The following is a 9,810-nucleotide window of genomic DNA, read 5'->3' as shown; positions in this document are numbered from 1 at the left end:
GTAACTATAGAAAGCAGAGTGATGCATTATCTAGTCAAAAATTCATTTTGAGGACTAAGAGGAGACTGAAACCAGTGCTAGAAAACCATTTTTTCTAACCCATCCCCCTTACCAGAAGTCACAGAGGCAAGTTTTTATGGTTCAAAGTCATTTTTATGTCAGTTTTAGCTTAAACAAATCTAAGTATTAATCAGATTCAAAGCACAGGTCCCTCAATATTCCCCAGGTCCCTAAATTCAGTTTAAATTCTATCATTTGATCACAGAGGTCTCAATTAATATTCAAGGATCACTTTAATCTATAAATAGTCTCATATGAACATCTACAGAATTTTAAAATGATGGTTTAACCTAGATTCAATCCCAGAATTAAACAGATAGGTCCAAACACAAATACAGGATCAAGCAGGGTCTTTATAGGCCATAAAGGGTAGTCAAGACAGGATCAGTAAATTCACAAAAGAAAGGAGCATGAAACTATCTTTAGACTTATATCATTATTTTCAAACATAACAAGACTGCAAACAAACAAGTGAGGGTGGAAATCATGTGTTTAAGCCACAAAAGGGCTTAAGCAGAGTTACAAAGTCTAATACAGATACTACATTTATTCTTCTTAAGGCAGGTTTGATTTTTAACATTACATTGGGCATGATAAATTCCAACTTTAACAGGTTTATAGTAGGTATGCAACTAAAGATAATGTACAGAAATGGCCAAATGCCCGCCCATATGGTAATCAAAGAAGATACAGGCTAAGCTTTAGATTCAGTTTTAGACCATCCAAAACACATAAAGTTCAAAAGATAAGCAGGCAATGGAATATGTAAGTTTTAGGATCAACCACATAGAAAGCAAGTTTGGATGAAAGGATAAGTTACAATAGAATCACCAACAGCACACTACAAACTCAAAAGAACTAGCCTAGCCTTTTATCTATCAATTCTTCTACTTTCCATGATTTATTTCCTTATTATAGTTCTCAGAACAAATGATCAGCACACACAAAAGACCAAACAGGACTCAGACTTTCCCAGAATCAGCATAAGCTTTTCAAGTCTTGATTTCTTTTTCAACAAGACTCTCAGTTTTTAGAAGACTTCAAACCATGCTTAGCAGTTTCAGGATTCACAGAGCAAACAAGTGAATGATTTTTACTTTTTCAAGTGCTTAGCAAGATCTAAAAATGACAAAATGTATACAAGTGATGTCAAACAATCACAAAAACTTGCAAATCCTCTTCTTATTGTCTTGACATTCATTTAGTGAAGAATAGAAGAATCAGAGGTTTAAAATTTTTAAAGGTGCATAAGATTTTACAGACAGATCAGTTGGTTTAGGGATTTGAAAACTATTTTTTTATTTTTTGCAAATCTTTTTTAAAAGAATCAATCTTAAAGGAGTGAGAACAAGTTCAACATAGATAAGACAAGCAAACCAAAGAGTTAAATACCTTCTAGTTCAATATATGTAAACAATGCAGGAACAAGCACCATATTTTATGGTTTCAAAGTCATTTTTTAAACCTAAGTAATCCTAGAGGGTCATTCAAGATTAATAAGGCAGATCCAAGACAAAACCTCATGGATGTACACAAACAGGTCACTTTTAAAAGGAAATAAAGATTTAAGTTCATTTTAAGGCCAATTCCTATTTAAGGATCACTTAACCATTTTTAGGGTCATTTCAAGACATCATTTAGACTAGGTTTCAACTATTAACAATGAACATGAGAACATAAACTTATTTTTTAAGATTTTACACAGTTTTAGACATAAAACATTGACAACCATCCATAAATCTAATCAAATAGTCCATAACTTATTCAAAACCATTTAACAAACTAAAAATGAATTAAAGCAGTCAAAATGGGACTAAGGACAGTCAGAACCCCCTAGAACCATAACCAAACAGTCCCAAAGAAGGGGGATAACACCCCACCATCTTAACATTAACCAATGAAACAGTAAACAAGAACCAAAACTACATTTTACTTGTTTTAGCCTTAATACCTTAGCAACTAACACTTAACAACTCTTAAACTCCATTAAAACTGTTATTATAACATGGTAGACTAAAAAATATCAATGAAACAGTAAACAACAACTAAAACCAACATTTTCTTCTTCTTAACTTGTTTGAACCTTATTACCTAATAATTAACACTTAAAATCCTTTTAAGCCACATTATACTATCATTATAACATAGCAGCCTTAAAGTTTCAATAAAACAGTAACCAAACAGCTCTTACATTAACATAAACAGTACTATTTCAGGTATACAAGCTATATTCTAAAAACAACAACTTGAAACAACTTTAAAATCAAATATGAACAAGATAATGCATCAAATAGATTGAAAAACAGGAAGAAGATGAACTAGTATAGGGTATTACCTTTTGGTAGGACAACGAAAAGATCAAATAGAGGGATTGGATCAACACTTCAACAATTCCAACACTTAACCCTTGAAAATAGCCCTTTGTTTTTTATTTTTCTAATATATTGTAGTATTTTTGAATAGTATAGGTGTAGTATATTGATATATTGTAGTAGTTTGTAGTATAATGGTAATGTATTTGATATAGTGATAGGATTTTAGTGAATGGAGAGTTTTAACTCTCAAAATAGAACCTCTAAAATCTCCAAAAAATTCTCTGAAAAAAGGCCCCCTAAAATGACACTAAGTCCTTCTATTTATAGCACAAAAATGAGGCTAGGGATAGAAATAGAAAGAAATTAAATCAATAACCAAATTTCCCCCTAATTCCACAAACCCTAATTCAAACAAATTCGAATTTCAGTAAAGGACAAACAAATTAGCCAAATTGTACTAATTCGTACCCCATTCAACAGAATTTCACATAAATCACATAATACAACTAAGAATCTAACTAATTGTACTCGAAAAAATACAAATAAAATCAGAAAATACTAGGATAGTACGTCTCGTCATCAATAAAACAAAATTACCACCTTATAACGGTTCAATAGTACGAAACAAGATAAAATCCCCTAAAATCATACTCAACCACGAATCCATTTAGGAAGTTTCTCCTTAGGTTCCTTCATTGAGTGTTTATGGTGCACAAGATGGAAAAGGGATCAAGGCCCTGCCCATGGCAACCATAAGCACGAAGAAACCTAGAGTAACAACCTTAACATGATTCGATTTGGTATAAAAATAAAATTTGAACGAAATTGAACCTGGAGATTATGAGAACTCACAACAGAGAACAAAAGTCCTCAAAAATCTGGCCAAAAATGACCATAAATCATCGTGGGTTGACCGCCATGGGCAGAACCCTAAATTCGCCTGAAATCACCTCTCAAAGAGGTGAGGGGGTGCGGGGTGGTGAAATGAGAATGAGGGGATGGAAGTTTATTTAATAAACTTCCATCCCCTTTTTTTTATAAATCCCCACCCTTTAGGTTTTTAAAAAGTTTAAAATGACCCCTCCTTTTAATGAAAACCCCTTTTTCGAAACATTGTACTCATTTTTTAAAAACGTATTCGTCTAAAAACCTCCTTGTAAAATAACTTTTAACGAAAACAAGATTGTACTCATTTTTTAAAAACGTATTCGTCTAAAAACCTCCTTGTAAAATAACTTTTAACGAAAACAAGATTTATAATACGTAGTCTTAAAATACGAGCCCAGTATTGACATAGTTCCGAGCAATATTTAAAAATGTGAAAATGTGGTCAAAATGAGCCGTAATTCATACGTCGTCTTAATTAACAATTTTCATGAGTTAGACGGGGCGGGATACATATCTTTTTTTCAAATCATATTTGTGAAAGTAAATAACTCGTAATTATCTTGTAATTGTCAATTTTTATGAAATAATAATTAAATGTCAATTTTTACAATTTACTCAGGATTTTTGAAATTTTAATTTTTAAGGGTGTATCCTTACTCCATTTTGGACTTGGAAATTTTGAAAATTAAAATACATGTCTTATGAGGTGAAAATTAGGTGTCAACATCCATCCCCGTTTCACACAGTTCCTTCAATTCAGCAATTAGTGGTTGTAGGTACACGTCAATATCCTATCCTGGAGATGAAGGACCTGGAATGATCATAGACAACATTATATACTCTGGCTTCATGCAAATCCAGGTGATAAATTATAGTTCATTAACATAACAGGCCATGTGCTATGGGAAATGCTCATGGTTCAAAACGGATTGAAACCATCACTTGAATGACCCAATCTAACATTACGAGGATCTCTAGCGAAGTCTTCGTGCAAAGAATCAAAATTCTTCCAAGCTTCCCCATCAGCAGCATGCCTTATATTTCCATCATTGGGTTGTTCAGTAGCATGCCATCTCATAGTTGCAGTTGTTTCAGGACACATGAATATCCTGTGAAACCTAGGCTTTAAGGGAAAGTACCTTAAAATCTTTGCAGGAATTTTGGAGCTTACATTAGTAAAGCGATCACTAACAATCTTCCATCTAGAAGAGCCGCAACAGAACAATTATTTGCCTCTGCATTGTCATTCCAAAATAGCATGCAGTCATTAGGGCATGCATGTATTTTTTTTCATAATGAAGACCCAAATCTTTTTATCACTTTTTTCTCCTTGTGGAAAGACTCGGGCAGTTGAGAAAATGGAAATGCCTCTTTTAACAAGTCTCCAAAGGAAACATTGCTCAACCCATGAATGCACTTGAACAAGTACAATCGAATGGTGAAACTCAGTTTAGAGAAATTCTCACACCCCGAACATAAGTCTTTTTTCCATCCTCCACTAATTTAAAAAATCTCTCTGCATCTTCAGATGGTCGCTCTCTAACTCCTTCATGCCTCAAGTCACCCTCAACATCTCTAAAAGTATCATGAAGTAGTCCATCAATATCGTCATGCAATCATTGCTTGGATGTGGATTATTTCTCGAGGAAAAGCTTTCCCCATGAAAAATCCATTGGTGTATCCTTTGATAAACCCATATGCAACCAAGTGATTCTCCACCACATTTCGATAATGCCAATTACAATTAGCACACATTTTGCAAGGACATAATATTTCATTTGTTTGGGAAGCTCTTTCAAACGCCTTATCAAGAAAATAATCCACTCCGTGCATATACTCATTGATGGATCCCCGGAGACCCATCCAACTTTTATCTCCATTATCCACTTAATATTGAATATCCTATGTGACACCAAAATCAAATAAACAAGATAAGAAACAAAAGTAAAGATTATGAACAACAAACCGATAGATTTGGTTTTTCTGTAAAACTTACATTAAGTAAATTTAGTTTTCACCAATAAAATATCTTCAACAGATTTGGTTTTCTGAAATATACCACACTAGCTATCATGAAATCTATCTTCTAGAAAACTCTTAATAAGAAAATCAAGGTCTTCAAGATATCTTAATTAAGTACCCTACTTTAAGACATCTATAATTAACTTTAAGCTAGATAATTTAATCAATTTATGAAAATTTAGACTAATGAAAGGTTGTTCTGGGAGATAATTTTCCAGTGGTATAGGCTGAATAGCTATTACTACTACTAGGTGAATAACATAGATTCTTTAAAAGCATTATATTAAGGAAGAAAGCCCAGTTAGGAGAGCTTCAACTTCTTTCCAACTTTTCTTTTTGCACCAGAAAAAGAAGTATAATGAACAACAATTGATGCAGACCCAATTTCATAATCCCGAGGCTACCAAAAACAATTTGTTTGAAAGAAAAGTTCCAACTAATATACTTACTTTAAAATTGCATAGGTCAGGGATCAAAATTGCTAATTTGTTTTTGAATTAAAAAAGTTATAACTGAAGTATAAGACGTACTTAAGTTCTTGAGTATTGATATTCTAGCACCTGAGGATTAGCAAAGCAATCAACCCACAAAACAAGAAATTGAAACAAAATAAAAAGAGTTGTGAAGAGCATCAAGCACAATAACTAAGGGAGAATATATATATATATATATATATATATATATATATATATATATATATTACTCAAGTGATTGAGCATTGATATATTTCCTTCCTAAAATCAATCCAAAACAAGAAATTAGCCAAGAAAAAAAAGCATCAAATACTATAATTGAACAGAAAAGATATATACACTTAAATTCTGGAATGTTCATATATGTTAGCTTTAAGAATATTTATTCTATATGTTTTAATGATGACAATTTTACGTGTTATGTGGGAAATTCAAAAAGGAAGATAATAAAAGCGAATAGAGATCCTCGACATCAAAGGAGGCGAGCCAACTATAAAAGGAAACTATTTGACCGCTGGCCCTACATCTTAATGAAAGACAGCCAGGATCTTCTCTACAAGGAAGGAAGACCAATCAAGCAATCACGAAGTAAGTCAAGCATGTTGTCACCCTGTATTCAAAATATAATCTAAAACAGAATCTGAAAAGAGAGGAAAATAAATTCGAGCCCACTGAATTCACAGTGTTTCCTTAAGGAAATTATTCCCCTCAAGTACCCGAGGTTATGGAATATATCCTCCCAGGATAGAATGAATTAACTCACCAGCGTAGCGGTACCTCAAACCCCGGTGAATGGCGAACTCACTCGACAATAGTATATCACACAAGAATTTTAATGATGTGCAAGAAGAAGAAGAGAGGAGAAATCAGAAAATTCGTAAGGAATATCTAAAGGACTGAATAGATTTATATAGCCATTGGTCTGGTTTAGTGAAAAGGTGCAACTCAAAAGTTGCAACTTTTCAGTTTAGTTGCATCTTTTCAGAAATATTTCCCATTCAACTTAACTAAAACCCAACAATCCCCCACATGAATGGGGAATGGCTATAAGAAAAAGAAATGCACGAACGAGTGTGTGATTTACAAGCAAGGATTAATTGCATCTGGATAAGTAGGTTTCCCTTTGAACTTTCCGTAGTGAACATATGTCGGATATACTCGGTCAATCAGTAGATTTGATATCTTTGAACGGTCGAGCTTTGGTGTATACCTAGACAACCACATGTCACACAATCAACCTTTTACCGCCTATGGCTCTCACGGTTGTGTTTGTTGCAGCCATGAACACCGCCTGGTTTCATGAGTGTATGGAGAATGGGCTTTTTCTATCATTTTCTTTGAAGCAGCTTACACTTCACACTCACATAGGTGATTCCTAAAACGTGTCATCACGTATATACACTATTTGGTCATACCTGCCAAACTTAGAAATCATTAAACAACTTAAGCTTTATTAACTCGTTAAAAGGTCTTAATGTTGTATCCTTGTTCCTAAACATTGTCTTCATCACGAGAATGGATTGAGTTATTTGACAATGTCGAACCGTCATTCATAACTTTGTTTGATCTCTTTAAACCTAGCTCTTGGGATCTCCAGTCTGCTAGGTAGAGTTACCGCCATGATGACTTGTCCTAAGCCTTAAACCCATTCCCTTCGATGATCTTTCAACTACCTCTCTAGTTAAGCCTTTTGTAAGCGGATCTGCAACGTTATCTCTAGACTTTACATAGTCAATAGTGATAACTCCATTAGAGAGTAGTTTTCAAACGGTATTGTGTCTCCGTCATATGTGACGAGATTTTCCGTTATACATAATGCTCCCCGCCCTTCCTATTGCTGCTTGACTATCGCAATGTATGCATATTGGTGCCAACAATTTGAGCCAGAATGGAATATCTTTCAAGAAATTCCGGAGCCATTCAGCTTCTTCACTGATCATGTCTAAAGTTATGAACTTAGACTCCACTGTGGAGTGGGCGATACAAGTTTGTTTGGACGATTTTCAAGACACTGCTCCTCCACCAATGGTAACAACATATCCACTTGTGGATTTTATTTCAGTTGATCCGATAATCCAATTCGCATCATTATACCCCTCAATAACCGCGGCATATTTATTATAATGCAAAACAAAAATTATAAAATAGGATATATATAGTAGACTGTTGACTCCACTTAAAGTGACATCATGATACCCGTGGATGGTTGACATCAGTTGTGACCACAACCTTTTAACAATATATATATTTCTCAACCATTTCATTTCTTGTAAGTCTACTTCTTCAAATATCCAACTAATAGCATATTCACTAATGCAAAAACTCAAGCTATCGTCGATCTTTATCTTTAACATTAATTGGTTCAATAAACTCATATGTTTAATAAACCGTCTTGTCTTTTCAAAGGGCTATCTTCTGTCTTTCAACAAACACATCTTATCATGAAAAGTCACAACCTTTCAAGTGAAAGCCGATCATGAACGAACATACCATTATATCTGTAGTGATATTCATTTACGAAATTAAAGAACACGACCTTCAATGAAAGACATATATGATCAACCATCACATGAGTAGTTCGATCAACTAGTCCTCACCAAACCATCACGAGTTAAGTGAATACTTCACTGACTACCATATCAATATCCACCGAGGACACATATCGTTGGGGCGACATAATACAATAATATTGATAAATCAACATTGTCTGATTCTATCACTGTATTAATATCAGAATTTTCTGATTTGTACAACAGAATTCGATATTGGTGGCATATCCAACGAAAACACGATCAATTGTTTTCGGTCCTATCTTTACCCTTTTGATTTTAGGAACTTGCATACTTGCTAAACACCCCCACAGTTTGAAGTATTTCAAATTGGACTTTCTTCCTTTACATTTTTTTATCGAATAGATAATATTTTCCTACGGGGCACTCAATTGAGTCTTTGGCTAATCATAAGGATAGCTTCCCCCCACAAGTTCTACGGGTAAGCAAGAACTTATCAACAAGATATTTATCATTATTACTGATTAGTTGATCGTCATATTTATAGAGCAACAAAAGGGAGTAGCGTTCCACCAACATCCATGTCTATACAATTAGTCATATTTTAATAGACATTTTTTCTTTTTCTCACGAGAGTCACGACATTTCAAGTAACACTCTTTATGAAAGGACATAATTTTTTTGAACAAGTATATGATCAATTATCAATTTTGTATCAACCAAGATATTATAACTGTTTGAAACGGGCAACAAGCTAGATCGAAAGTCCCATTTTGGACGAGCCATATTTCGGACATTTCCAAATTCTTATCTGCATTTGCTCCCGTCGAACAGCACTTCTCTCCACAACTTTGATTTGATTACCCATCAAAATAAAAGGAGATATTGCTCACATGCTACTCAAATAAAAGAATTCAAATGCGATTCTCGATGCACTTCCTAATTTCTAAAAGCAATGAAGTGGTTTTAATATGATGCACTTTTCTCATTTATTCATGCACCCTTGATAATAAGGATTCTTATTTTGTCTTCAGTTTCTCAAAACGAAAAAGGGTACAACTCTATACCAAACCATCTTTTCAGAAATGACCACAGTTAAAAAATTCAGTGGCCTCATCACAAGACTTTGCTACATTGTCCATTTTGCAACTTCTACATATTGAATAGTATTTCGTAAAATGTGCATGGATATTACTGGACAAAACATTCGTCCATGAAAAGAAAAAAAACTTTTAAAGATTATTTGTTGTTCGGAGCAGTAGGTTGGTAATGTGACTAATGTTATTAAATTCTTGGAGTCTGCCCATCAATTTAGTGCCGTTCCGCAAAGGCCCAAACTAAAACTAGCTTGCCACGGCATCTAGTGACCTCACCCCACCAGTGGTTAACTTCCTTAACCATTTTGTAGTCGCAATGAAAGGTACCATCAGCAATAAAATTACCGAATGCCAACAACACATTATTACATCATCGCTCTCTTCAATTGAGAGAACAATATCAATTACTCTTCGGAGCAAGAATAAGATCGACGAGAAGGCGTAA

The sequence above is a fragment of the Lycium barbarum genome, chromosome 8, assembly GCF_019175385.1.
Source record: "Lycium barbarum isolate Lr01 chromosome 8, ASM1917538v2, whole genome shotgun sequence".
NCBI lineage: Eukaryota > Viridiplantae > Streptophyta > Magnoliopsida > Solanales > Solanaceae > Lycium > Lycium barbarum.
The sequence above is the reverse complement of the archived record's forward strand: the minus strand, read 5'-3'. Positions refer to the sequence as shown.